The following is a 14,425-nucleotide window of genomic DNA, read 5'->3' as shown; positions in this document are numbered from 1 at the left end:
CCCTTGAGTTATTTTTTTCAAGGGATCAGCCAATTTGTGTTTGGTTGTCTAGAAAAAAAGAAGGTGTCTTACAGCGATTAGATAGAGGCCAACTTGCTTTCAGAAAATGTAATTTTCTTAAGATACTGGAGCATACTGACTTCCTTTCTCTGACACAAATATTATGCCTTATCTAGACCTACTAATGATATTAACCTAGAAAATGGACCTGCAAAACAGAAAGGTTTAAACTTTGACGTTTACCCCATTAAAAAAAAAAAATCCGTGAAATTGTAAATTAAAAAAAAAAATTCTCTGTGCTAAAAAAGAATGATTGAATAACATTCATTACATTTAGAATTTCAGGCCAAAAATACCCAAGGAGAAAAAAAAATTGGAGGAAATATCAGTTCAGAAAAAGTAAAAGCAGTTTGCAATCACGAGAGGCTGCCACTGCCTAGCAAGGCTCACACTGGCCTTTGATGGCACATTCTAGATGTCATGGCATCAGGCAAACAATGGACAACTGCCGGATCACTGTGACTTTTGCTATGGTCCCTGGTCCCATTAGAACATACCAAGTGTGTATAATGAAATATGCCCGTTTTCAGGAAAGTAGACATTAAAACAGCAGGTGGAAAGGAAAATTTTACTCTTATTCTGTTCCAGGGTGCATGGTGTTGGCCTCAATCCTCCGCTCTCCAATTCTCCGCTCTTCAATTCTAGACTATGTCACATGTAAGCGTTTATCACCATTTACTATATGATATATTGTGTCTTATTTTCTGTCCCCCTCCATGAGAATCTAAGCAGAGCAAAGGTAGGGATGTTTTGTTTATTTTGTTCAACACCTATCTCTGGTCCCTAAGTATGGTGCTCCATAAATATTGATCGAGTAATTGTGTGATTCCCTCACAGTTCCCCAAACCAAACACCATTCCCTCTAACCTCCAGCACAGAACAGAGATGCTCAGGCATAGATACCTTTCTTAGAGTCATGGTCTTTTGAGCCTAAAAAGTTAGGAGGTCACCTAGTTCAACCCCTTAATTTCACTGATAAAGAAGTGAAGGTCCAGAAAAGCAGCAAATTGCCCAGGCACATAGCAAATTAATAAAATAACCAGGAGTAGAAATCAGGACACCTAACCCACGGCTCCTTCCCCAAACTATCCTTTCCCCCTGATTTCACTATACACTCCTGGAACAGCAGTGACTTGCTCCACTGTAACAGCACAATCCTCGGGGTGTCTCTTAGGTGAAGGGCCCAGTGATGCTGAGCCTGCTGGGGATCTCTTTGGTGAGCTGTTAGTGACAATCCAAGAGAAAGGATTCGACAGTGTTGAGGCCTCAGAGTCAGCTTGTGGGCCTTCAGACACACACATAATATTCTCCTCTGTCTCCCTCCATCAGGTTCTAGCTCAGACCCCAACCGTTCCATGATGGGTTTTCCTGTGAATCCAGCCCATAAGGATGTTGCATTTCTCTGATGTGCTGAGATCATAGCAAATGCCTTTAGAAGCCAATGTAGTAACGTCAATATGGAAAGAGCCCAGGGCAGGAGCTAAGGCCCAGGATTGCTAGACCTTTCTATTTGGGGGAAGCTGAAGTTTTCTGTTGTCACTGGCTTCTATCTTTTCACTCCTGCCTTTCAATTAATAGGAAGGGGCAGATCTCCATCTTATACACCATCTCTCCTTTGGGTGCCTTGCCCATGCTGCTTGTCCTACAGACTGTCCACACCACAGCTGACAGGGTCCTATCAGAATGCTTGAGGGGGGAGCACGAAGTCCCACTTTGAGGTGAGTAGGCATAAGTTTCCTTACTGCCCTCCTCTTGCAGATCCAAGAGCAGTCTTAGTCCAACTCTGGAGACTGTCCTTTTACTGTATTTCCATCTGGCTTCCATCAAGCTAGCTTTCCTAAATCCTTTGGAGATGGGGGCCCTTTCCATTCTTCATCCAGGCCTGCCTCTATTTGCCTTCAGGTGGGAACTGCTGTTCCTTCAGCCTCATTTCTCAGCAACTCCACTGTTACTTCTCCCTCATTCTCTGGCCACCAATGGTTAGAAATGAAATCCCAGAGAAGTCTCTGTCAGGACGTGAGACTGCCACCCTCCCTGGAACAGCTGTCCCTTTGCCTTCCCAGCCTCATCTTGGGCCTTCTTGTTTGTTCTCTCACATTCTTTCCTGCTTTGAAAGATTTGCCACAAGCCTATTCTCTTAGCACCTCACTCTGGATCAAGTTTCTTCAAACTTCCTTTGGTTTGGGGAAAAAGACATGTTCCATTTTTTTTCCCCCTCTGTGATTTGAAGATGGAATTGAGGATTTCCACCACTTGGGAACTATGAATCTCCTCCCAAGGAATCCATTAGCATATGAAAAAGCTGCCACCATCATTACCCAAGAAGTTTATCTTTCTTTTATCAGTGAGAGAACTATAGGATATACACATTCATTTTATGAAAAATCCCTTTTCCTTGGGTAGTTTTTGACATGTCAGTCCCTTTGTTAGAACATCTGTAATGCAGCAGAGTTTGATATTTTGTCAACTAAAATTTATGAATTACTTATCTGGAGCTTTTCTGTGTTGATGTCTGTGGGCAAGATCAGGTAATGATACTTAAGACTGAGACTGGATTTGGCCACATGGTAAGAACCCAGAGCACTATGTAAAAGGTCCTGGAATTTATCCCAGAGAAAATACATTTTTTTGGGTAGGAGTGCTAAGTTTTAGACTAAAATCACTGACATAGCAAGATGGGAAAATGGGTTTTAAAAAGATATGCCAGAATTAGGAAGACTATGGCCATGGGGGCAGAAAAAAGTGACAGGTTCAAGAGGTGTTTCAGAAAAATCACTGACAGGATTTCAGGTTAGTAAGCAAAAGAGAAGAACTATATTTTATGGTGAAAACTTAAGATATGAGAAAGAAGGGGAGTGATTTGAGAGCAGAGAGGATGCTCTCAGGTGGAAATGGCAAATGGTTCTGAAGTCTTGTCTGCAGTGGGCGGCATCTTCTGAGGTCCAGTGGAGCTCTCCCAGACTCCTGGAGGAACAGATGGAAATTCTTAGTGACTGAGGCCACTCCCTTTTCTCTGCTTTGCAAATCATGAGGAACATAATGAATTATCATGTGACAACTCTTTGCAAGGCTACCTCCACCCTGTTTAGAACAGGTTGCCTCGAGAGAGACTTTTGGTAATATCACTGCTAGAATGAAAGGTCAGGGCATTTGCCTCTGGAATTTATGTTTTCCAGTAGTAATCTGGAGGTTCAAGAGCTATTAAAGTTTTCAAAAAGAAATATGGAGCATTAAAGAAAGAAAAAGCAATTATCAACTGATGAAAGTAATAGAGAAGGCAGATATGGCTCCCCGTGAGCAGCCTCAGATGGTGTTAGACCTTGGGCCAACCTATAGCAAACTTCATACATTTAAAAATAATTTTCTAAATATTTATAAATCCAATTTTTATGATCTTTTTAAAAAGAAAAAGTCACTGTATCCCCTGTTATTTAAAGTGATTAAACTAGATAATCTTAAGGAAAAACTACCTGTCAATAGCCTCTGAGCCTTCTGCATTGGACCCTAAACACATGAGGATTTCCTCTCCTTGTGAAGTAATTCACAAGTACTTCATAAGTACTCCTTGTGAAGTAATTGACCTTCACTCTCATGAAGGCATTATTCTTACTCTGAGAAGCATCTCTTTCTGACTGAGATTCTATTCTGAGCTACACTTAGTTCTTTGTTAGACAGTGTTCCTTTAATCAAGTTGGGGTTTTTTGTTTGTTTATTTTGATATGTTTCTCTTTATCTCTAGTACTCCAACCATCCCATTCATGCACCCCTATCTATCCTCCCACCCCAGTGGAGATATGTGTCCACACTTGGCCTGCACTTGGCCACACTTACGGATTTAATAGGCACAATGTGATAATTCACCTTCATTTTTGGAGGCTAGAGAGTTCTAGATGAATAACTTTGCTCTTTCAATGTTTTAAAAATGTTGTTCCATTTTTCTAGCTTGTATTATTTCTGACGAGCAGTCTGCAAATTTCCCTTATTTGTCTCTTCGTTTGTCTGGCTGTTTTAAATATTTAATCTTTAGCTCCTATTTCTCGTGACTTGAATATGGATGTGATTATCTTCATTGGGGTTTGTAGAATTTCTTGGAGCTATTGGTTTATAGTTTACAAAAAACTTTACAATTTCTTGGTCATTATTTTTTCAAAAATTTTTTTCTTTCTTTATCTCTTTTTTGGACTCCAATAACATATGTTAGTTAGACTGCTGATCATTGTCACAAAGTTACTGAGTCTCTGTGAATTTTTTTCAGTCTTTTTCATCTCTATTCCTTAGTTTGTATAATTTTCCAACCATCCCGTCCTATTCTCTTTACTGATTTTGAGTGTCCTGTTTCTGTAGCTCCAAAATCCTCTCAGACTCAGATCTCTGGCATCTTCCCTCCAACTTCGAGATCCTCCATATTGTTACATTGTTTTTTAAAAAAATTACTGATTTGAGCATCATAGTTTCTTTTCCATCTCATCTCCCTCTTTGGTTAACTGACATCATTATCTTTGCTTAGTTTCTTGTTTCCCCAACTAGTTTCCACAATATATATTGCCAAAAATTAATCTTCCTTATGTAAACTCAGATCATATCATTCCCTATTTAAAAATCATCCATGGTTCCTCAGAGCCTATAGATTAAATATAAACTTTAGTTTTTCATTCAAGGTCCTCTCCAATTTAGTCACAGGCTTGCTCTCTTATCATGTTTCTTAGTACTCCCATTTATGTATCCTAGCTTCAAGAAATTAAGAAATATTACTGAGAGCTTAAAATGCACGTCCTGAAGAGTTCTCAAAGTCCTCAGACTTCTTTCTTTGCTTTGTCCATTCTATTGCCTCTGTTTGAATGTCTATACCAATATTTCATGTGTCCAAACCCAACCTATGAATCAAAATTCACATTGATGGCTAACTTCTCTATGAGATCTTTCTTTCCTCCATTTTATTTTTTATTTTATTTTATTTTATTTTTTTTAAGATTTTATTTATTTATTTGACAGAGAGAAATCACAAGTAGGCAGAGAGGCTGGCAGAGAGAGAGAGAGAGGAGGAGGAAGCAGGCTCTCTGCCGAGCAGAGAGCCCGATGCGGGACTCGATCCCAGGACCCCGAGATCGTGACCTGAGCTGAAGGCAGTGGCTTAACCCACTGAGCCACCCAGGTGCCCTCTTTCCTCCATTTTAAAGTTTCCTTTCTGACCACTGACAGCTTTGGCAGTTGATCTACACATATTGGGTTGGAACAAAACACTTATATTATAACCTTGCATTATAGTTATTTGCAAATATATATCATATTCTTGCATGTCCTGATAAATTATTTTCCTGGAGGGAGGATTCGAGTTCAACATTCTATCCTTTACATCCATTGCTTAGAACATTGTTGACTCTTGATAAATATTAACAGAATAAATATTTTACTTCTCTGAGCTCCATGATGCAGTCATCTAACACTATAATTTTCATTGCAAATAAATGTATTGCTTACTAACAATCATTTTCATGTAGTATTTTTTCTTCAGTTTACTTTTTAGTATTCACAGATATTCCTATTTATCATGGTGAAGTTATAATCTGACATTGTTCTCAATATGATCTTGTGTATTTTAAGAAGCTTGAAATAAAAACAACCAGAAGATCTGGAAGCCAACAGGCTCTCTTCTTAATCATGTTTCTTGGCACCGAGAGTTGCAATATGTTGCCACCTATTAATTAAATTTGTTCTCTGGTGAATTAGCCTAGAGAGAGAACATTTCTTTAAAAAAATGAACCAAGTAGAATGAGGAGGATAATAAGTCTAGGAAACCACTCAGGTAATCAGAGCCTGTGGTATAGCAATGCTGGGGCCATATTTTCCCAGTGGCTGTGAAAACTGCAGGGAGGCATGGAGGCCAAGAAAGAACCTACATATTTGGCTGGAAAATCACTACTAAAATATTACACTGCTTCATAACATATCAATGAATAATATTGAACCAAAAGGAACAGTCAATTATCGAGTTTGATCAGAGTGAGACTATTAGATACAGATGGAATTTTAGAGACCATCTAGATTCTAGAATATCACTATCTATTACTACACACAGATCTCTTTGATATTTTGTTGGCAGCTTTGGACCTCAATTCTGGAAAAAATGTACATACATACAAAATTAGCCTTAGGTCTAGACCTTTGATTCAGAACACATTTCCTCATTATAGGTAAAAACAATGCATTTCAGGAAGAGCTGGAAATTTGCTAAAAATCATTTTAAAAAGTTAGTGACAGAGATGTAGTATCACTGCAAAGTGTCTCCAGAACTCCAGTCCCATTCTGGGTTTCATCCAACACATTATCTCTCATGTGTAGTGTCCAACAAATAAAGTAGTTAATTTTACTTGAATAAAACTCATTTATCTTTTTGCTCTCTAGGAAGGAAAATGAAATAAAACTTTAATGTCTTAGGTGTCAGGCACTGTGCCAGGTCCTTTCACATATGTGATTTTACCTCTACAACAACCAAAGGTATTATTCTTACTTTATATTTTAAAAAATGACCCTTGGGGCTCCTGAGTAACTCAGGCAACTGAGTGTCCAACTCTTGATTTCAGCTCAGGTCATGATCTCTGGGTGGTGAGACTGAGCCCCACATTGGGCTCTGCGTGATCAGCACAGAGTCTGCTTGAGATTCTCTCTCTGCCCCCCAACTCACATGATCTCTTTCTTTCTAATAAATAAACAAATTCCTTAAAAAATGAAATAAAAAATGACCCTCAACAAAACAGGGATAAAGGGAACATACTTCAACATCAGAAAGGTCATATATGAAAGACCCACAGCTAATATCGTCCTCATTGGGGAAAAACTGAGCTTTTCCTGTACAGTCAGGAACAAGACAGGGAGGTCCAATCTAACCATTGCTATTTCACATAGTACTGGACGTCCTAGCCGCAACAATCAGAAAATGAAAAGAAATAAAACACATCCAAATAGGCAAGAAAGAAGTCAAACTTTCACTATTTGCAGATGACATGATACTCTATGCAGAAAACCTAAACAACTCCAGCAAAAATTACTGGAACTGTTATATGAATTCAGCAAAGCGGCAGGATATAAAATCAACATACAGAAATCTGTTGCATTTCTATACACAAGTAATGAAACAGCAGAAAAAGAAATCAAGGAATTAATCCCATTTACAACTGCACACAAAAACAAGATACTTAGGAATATACCTAAACAAAGAAGTAAAAGATATCTTCTCTGAAAACTACAGGACACTTATGAAAGAAATTGAGGAAGACACAAAGAAATGGAAAAACATTCCATGCTCTTGGGTTGGAAGAACAAATATTGTTAAAATGTCCATACTACTCAAAGCAATACACACTTTTAATTCAGTCCTAAAATACCACCAGCATTTTTCACAGAGCTAAAACAATCCTAAAATTTGTATGGAACTACAAAAGACTGTGATGGTGGGAGCATCACAATTCCTGACTTCAACTATATGGTTGACTAATCTTTTGACAAAGCAGGAAAAAATATCCAAAGGAAAAAAGTGTCTTCAACAGATGGTGTTGGGAAAACCGGATAGCAGCATGCAGTAGAATAAAACTGAACCACTTTCTTATACCATATACAAAAGTAAATTCAAAATGGATGAAAGACCTAAACATGAGATAGAAAAAAAGCTTTATGTAAAAGACCTACCAACAAAATTCATCAGGAGTATTTGGATCTGTCCTTACCCTTTTGGTGCCATTTTTCTAGTTATTATTCCAATCAAGTTTACCTAACTCTCCTTTCTTTGTTTAAAACCCCAACCCCAAAGCTGATCACATAGCTGACAGAACCATGGTGGAGAGACACCTATCAATATATATCAAAAGTCTTAATATTTTGCTAGCATTTTGTCTCAATAATTCTAGTTCTACCAATTTGTCCTAAGGAACTTATTGCAAAAGAAACATGAGAAAATGTACCATGATTATTTATGTTAAAAATTATTTGTTATAAGAGTTATAAGACAAACTATGTATCTAGCAACAGAAAAGTATGTATGGCAAGTTTATATAATATAAAATATGCAGGTATTGGAAATGATGTTGTAGACATTTATTTACTGACACAAAAACAGATTCATGGTATAATTTTTGAGCTGAATGTGATTGTATTGATTGATTTGTTTTTCTCATTCTTTTAAAGTCTATTTATATATTATGTAAGTATATTTTTCCTACTTTCTTTTTTTAAATTTTATTTTAACTCCTTTCTTATTGACACATGTAAATTCTTTCCTTTCTTTTTCTTTGTAATATTGTTATGATCCTTATGTCCTTTTAAGAGTCTAGACAGCAGGGGTGCCTGGGTGGCTCAGATGGTTAAGTGTCTGCCTTCAGTTCAGGTCGTGATCACAGGGTCCTGGGATCGAGTCCTATGTCTGACTCCCTGCTCACAGGGAGTCTGCTTCTCCCTCTTCCTCTGCCTCTCCCCCTACTTGTGCTCCCTCTCTCAAATGAATTAAAAAAAAAAAAATCTAAAAACAAAAGAGAGAGAGAGAGACTCCAGACAACATCTCCGTGTTGGATACTTTTCTTCTAAATCTTTCTTCTTCATATGAAGGAGGAGTGGTCTATGCTTTTTCTTTCCATCTTTGGGAACCTTTCTTACCTGGCATGTTACATTCTGCCTACGCTATGATAATAGTAAGCCCCATGATCTGGGTCAGTCATTTAGCTCTTAAAATGTAAAGGAGAGATTGTAAAATTAGAAACTGTTTTCCTCACTCAACAAACCTTAAATCCTTAAATCCTTTTAAGATTTTATTTATTTATTTGACAGAGAGAGAGAGAGAGAAAGCACAAGTAGGTGCTGAGAGAGAGCAACTGAGCAGAGAGCCTGATGCAGGGCTTGATCCCAGGGCTCTGGGATCATGACATGAGCCAAAGGCAGATGCTTACCTGACTGAGCCACCCAGGCACCTACAAACCTTGACTTTCAAGACAAATTCTTTGCTGTGGAATCAGTAATTGGGTGATGGGCATTAAGGAGGGCACCTGAAGTAATGAGCACTGTGTGTTGTTGGCAACTGATGAATCACTACAATTGTACCTCTGAAACTAACAGTACAGTACATGTTAATTAAATTGAATTGAAATAAAAAATTTAAAGAAAAAAATTATATTTTCAAAAAAATTATATTTTTGAAATCAAAATCTGAATATTGCCTCTTTCTTTCCCTTTATATACTACCTTAAATTCTATTTTCTTCCCCAAATCAATGGAGGCCTCTGGGTGAATAAAAAAGCATATCATATATTTTTAAAATGTTACCCTTATTAAATATTAACTTCATAGCTTAATTTCAAAAAGGAAAAGGATCTTTTTAATGAGTCTTCCAATATGAGAACATGTTATATCTTTAAAATCACTTAACTCGTATTTTGGGAAATTTTTCTCATAAACATCTACACATTCATTATTACATTTATTACTCGGTAGTTCATAGTAGTAGTTGCTATTTAACCATGATTTTTTTCATTTAAAAAATTTTTGACAGTGTTTAGAAAAGCAATTGATTTTGTAGGTTGATCTTATGTATAAGCTACTTGTTGACATATTTTACCTTTTCTAATCTTTTTCTTGGAGGTGGGGAGTGATTCTTCTCTAAGACATCCTTGTCAGCAAATGGTGAGAGTCCTGCCTCTTCTTTTTGAATATTCATTCCTCTTATTTCTTATGTGTTTTGCATTAGTTAGATCCTTAAAGGAAGAAAATGTTAGAATGTAGCATTGATACAGGATACTCCTCTCTCTTTTTCTCTCTCTAATGTAACTGTGAATGCTTCTAATATTTTACCGTTAAGTCCAATGTTTCTGCTAGATACCCACTCAGGCTATAGGATTTTCTTTCTGTTACTAGTGACTAGTGGTTTCATTAATTATTTATGTTTTTATTAGAAATTGGTGACATCTATCATTGAGATGACCATGCCTTTCTCCTCCTTTAATATTTGATCTAGTGTATTATGTGGATTAATTTTCCAATGCTGGAAAGTTCTTATATTCTTCAGCAAGTCCTACTTGTCATGGTATATTACTAGATTTAATTTGCAAATACTTTAGTATTTTGTATCATAGTGTTGGTTGGTAACATTGGTCTATAGTTGGGAACTTGTCCATCAATTTCTATGCTATGGAATAGTTGTAACATAAGAATTATCTTTTCCTGAATGTTTTGGCACAATATAATGCCAAGGGAGAAAAGCAATTTATAGTCCACTATGTACAATATGATCTGTTCTTGAAAATATAAATACATATATGAAAAATCTGGATGAATATTTCAAAGATTAATAATATTTCCACAGAGCTAATTATGGTTGTTGTTTTCTTTTCTTTTTGCTGAACTATACTTTTTTACTTGTTTATAGTGGATAGCAGTTTTGGGGGGAAAAATAGAGGCATGAAATGGTATATAGGTACAAAAGCATATAAAAAGCAGGGACTTGAAACCACTTAGTCTGGTAATATGTTCTCAGGCCCTCTAAAAAAGTATACCTTGCGCTGTTGGTGTGATTTCTCTGTGCCAAATCCTCCTGTTCCCAGGCAACACATCCCTATTTCTAGAACTTTCTCTCCATACCTGTACTCATTTCCAACTTTTATCCTGGCTTCATCTACTCTAACCTTTTCACAGCCCTCCTAACAATACTGTCATTATAGATATTATAGCCTGCTTTTTCCTGATCTGGGGGCATCTTTTGTGTATACAGTTCCTCCTAACACCCTTATCTTCTCATGGCTTCACTCCCATCATCAAAACCATACTTTGCCTCTGGTTTGGGAATTGACACTTGCTCTGCTAAAGGGAAGGGGGGCTAATGAAGAGTTTCTGGGTTACTTTTCCTTGGGTTTCCTAGAGGCTATTCCAGATACCAACTTTGCTTCATTTAGATATAAGAAACATGAGGATTCCACACTGGCTGAAATTTATTCATATTTTTAACTTGACAACAAAAAAAAGAATTTTCTCAAGTGAATCTATTGACTAAGGATGAAGTAGTTACAGAGTTCCTATTTATGCTCTTTCCAAAGTTTTCTCCTATACTTTAGAGTTAGGGTTCTCAGCAGTTTCTGCAGCCATTTGGAAATAACATAAGGCAGCAAATATCATCTACTTCAATAGTCTGAACTAGCTTGGGCTTGAGCATGTTGCAGCATGGGGAATCCTCCTCACCATATCTGTTCTTTCTTTATGGGCTGCAGATACTGCCTGATGACTAGTCTCAGAATGGCCAAATCAGCAAACACACGGCCACTACAGAATCTCTTTGGTCAAAACGGTGTTCTTTCCCACCAGTACACTCTTGCAGGTCTAACAAAGGTGTCTGCCTGGGGGTACGGGAAATAGATCTTCCCTTTCCTCTACTTGCTTGCCATAATGTAGTTTTCATCTCTGTTTATGTCTTACCTTTAAGGACCCTCCTCTGAAATCTACCAAACTAGTCTTGATCAAGTGTTTGGGTGGCTGTAGTTCCAGACAAAGTCTTCCCACCCAGGGTCATTAGCCTCACCTGGGTTCCAGAGTGACCATATTGTTTAGTGGTTAGGACTATGGAATCTGGACTAGGTGGCCTGGATTCAACAGGGGCTCCACAAATTTAATGTTTACATGAGCAAATTCATCCTTCTTCACTCCCTTTCCTAGTCTATAAAATTGGGGAAAATAATGGCTTTAGGTTGTTGGGAATAGTAAGTGAGAATGTGAATATAAGGCTTAGTAGAGTGTCTGGCTATGGCAAGTCCTCAATAAATGCTATTATTATGGTTTGAAATGTGCTTGAGAAAATGCTCAGAAGCATCAGCTGCTGGCTCTGGGGTTTGCTTCCCATCTTCATTGCTTGCACTATCCAAATACATCCTCTTTGTCCACTGAGTAATGCCACACCTGGTCCACAGGTGCAGTTTTGCTTTCCATAGCAACTCCTGTTTGTTTTTTAACAACTATGCTGATGACAGAGAACATTCAGCCTCCTCATTGCCAAGGATCTTCTCTCTCTCTCTTGTGCCTTGTTATTTGTGCTCAGGGCCACAGTCCAGCTCACATTACCTCTTTTTTTTCCCCCTTGCAAAGATTATTTATTTGTATTAGAGAGAGAGAGCACACACACGTGTGTAAGTGGGGGAGAAGCAGAGGGAGAGAATCTCAAGCAGACTCCCTGCTGTGCATGGTGCCCAACAGGGGCTTAATCCCACAACCCATGATGTTCTGACCTGAGCTGAAACCAAGAGTCAGATGCTTAACAGACTGAGGCAACCAGGCGCCTATCTCCTTACCTCTTAAACTGTTCATTGATATTCGCTTCTTAATACAACCTGTGCCCTTTCTCCTAACTTTAACCTGCCCTCACTACAAGAGTAGTTGGACTTCACCAAATCCTCTCTGATGCCACATCTTTTTTTTTTTTTTTTTTTTTTTTTTTACAGAAAGAGAGAGATCACAAGTAGGCAGAGAGGCAGGCAGAGAGAGAGAGAGGGAAGCAGGCTCTCCACTGAGCAGAGAGCCTAATGCGGGCTCAATCCCAGGACCCTGAAACCATGACCTGAGCTGAAGGCAGAGGCTTTAACCCACTGAGCCACCCAGGCAGCCCTCTGAAGCCACATATCATTTTCCTGTTTTTCTGTTTCCTCTGTTTTCCTGTCTCTGTATTCAGCCTAGGGTTCATTACAGCCCTGCCCTAGTCCATCTTTTCTCCCATTGCGCTTACTCCCAAAAATGTCAGCTCTTAGACTGATTCAATTTCTAGTCTTCAGTGTCCAGAAAACTTAATGGAAAGAAAGTTGACATAACCAGGGTGAATAAGAAAGAGCAAAAATCCTCCCCTGAGAGGGAGGGTATTTCAGATGATCTTGTTACAGGCTTTTCAGAGATACATGTATATTCCCTAAATGACCCAAGTTCCTATTTTTTCCTAAAACCGAAGCAAAAGGGTGGATTTATGCCTGATTGTTTGTTTGTTTATGCTATGATTTTTAAAAAAATATAGCCATGTGGAATAAGCCAGACGAAACTGACTTCATTTAGGAAGTTGTGCATTTTTATATTCTTTAGAATAATTGTTTTTCTTTGTTTAGCTCCTTATAGTAGAGAATCCATATCCTGATATTAGAGCAATATTAATGCCTATATATATTATATATATACACATGTGTATATATATTCTGGTACTCTAGTATGATAGTCTTAAGGTTGCTGACTCATAGCATTACTTGGAAATGATTTGAATCTTGGAAAATTATGAAGTTGTCTGTAATTTTCTAAATGTCTGGGGCTAAAATTTAAAATGTAAATTTTATAAGATTAGACTTCAAAAGATTTTACTACAATATGGTAGTTACCAATTATTGGGCGGGTGACTATATAATGTTTTTCATAATTATATCTTAGTTCTTTTTCAAATATTCCATAAAGCCATTTGAAAAATGTGTGTGTGTGTGTGTATAGACAATATCAGCTAGGAAGTCAGAATATATATATATGTGTATATATACATGTGTGTATATATAGAATATATATATGTATATATATATACATTTCCTTTAAATGTGTATTTCCTTTCCTTTAAAAATTCTTTCCTTTAAAAAAATACATACATATATATTTTTTTTTTTAAAGGAAAGAGTTTCTTTCTTTCTTTCTTTTTTAAGATTTTATTTATTTACTTGACAAAGAGAGATCACAAGTAGGCAGAGAGGCAGGCAGAGAGATAGGGGGAAGCAGGCTCCCTGCGTAGCAGAGAGGCCGGTGTGGGGCTCGATCCCAGGACCCTGAGATCATGACCTGAGCCAAAGGCAGAGGCTTTAACCCACTGAGCTACCCAGGTGCCCCAAGTCAGAATATATCTTAAGGGAAAAATAAATTCAGAGCAGCAAATAATATTGTCTACTATGTGCCAGGTCTAGATTTCTTTCGAAATTTTGAAAAAAGCTAAATCTAGCATTTTTTTTTAAATAAAGATAAGACTTAAGTTTGTTTTTTTTTTTTTTCCTTTCCATGCATGCTTGCTTTCTAAATCCCAGTCATGATTTTTTTTTTTTTTTAAAGCACTTTTCAAATACTGCATAAATAGCTCACTCTGTGCTGAGTTGTAGAATGAGGGCAGGTCAGCAGGAGACCTGTGTTTGGCAGAACTCAAATCAATCCACCTGCCTTTGTTAAGAACTTTTATTATCCACAAAATTTATCTTTGGCACTTTCTTTGCTAGGTAAATTCATCACTCTGCTTAAGAAATGAAAAAGCTGAAACAATATCCTGCGCCAGCTCTTTTATGAATAGAGTTAGTACTTTTCACAGAAAAAGAATGTAATTTGGGGTGGTTCTGTCACTGCC

At 37.5% G+C, this 14,425-nt stretch overlaps 1 long non-coding RNA gene across 1 annotated transcript; it reads right to left on the bottom strand.

Moving 5' to 3' along the window:
• Positions 1–2,851: 2,851 nt before the first annotated feature.
• LOC116582001 lies at positions 2,852–9,789 on the bottom strand. The gene is made up of 2 exons (XR_004282338.1): positions 9,659–9,789; positions 2,852–3,024 (listed from the first exon to the last, which is right to left on the bottom strand). It is a non-coding gene; the product is annotated as an uncharacterized LOC116582001 (long non-coding RNA).
• Between the last annotated feature and the right edge of the window lie 4,636 nt (positions 9,790–14,425).

This window comes from Mustela erminea, chromosome 21 (genome assembly GCF_009829155.1).
Source record: "Mustela erminea isolate mMusErm1 chromosome 21, mMusErm1.Pri, whole genome shotgun sequence".
Taxonomy (NCBI): Eukaryota; Metazoa; Chordata; class Mammalia; order Carnivora; family Mustelidae; genus Mustela; species Mustela erminea.
The sequence above is the reverse complement of the archived record's forward strand: the minus strand, read 5'-3'. Positions and strand labels throughout refer to the sequence as shown.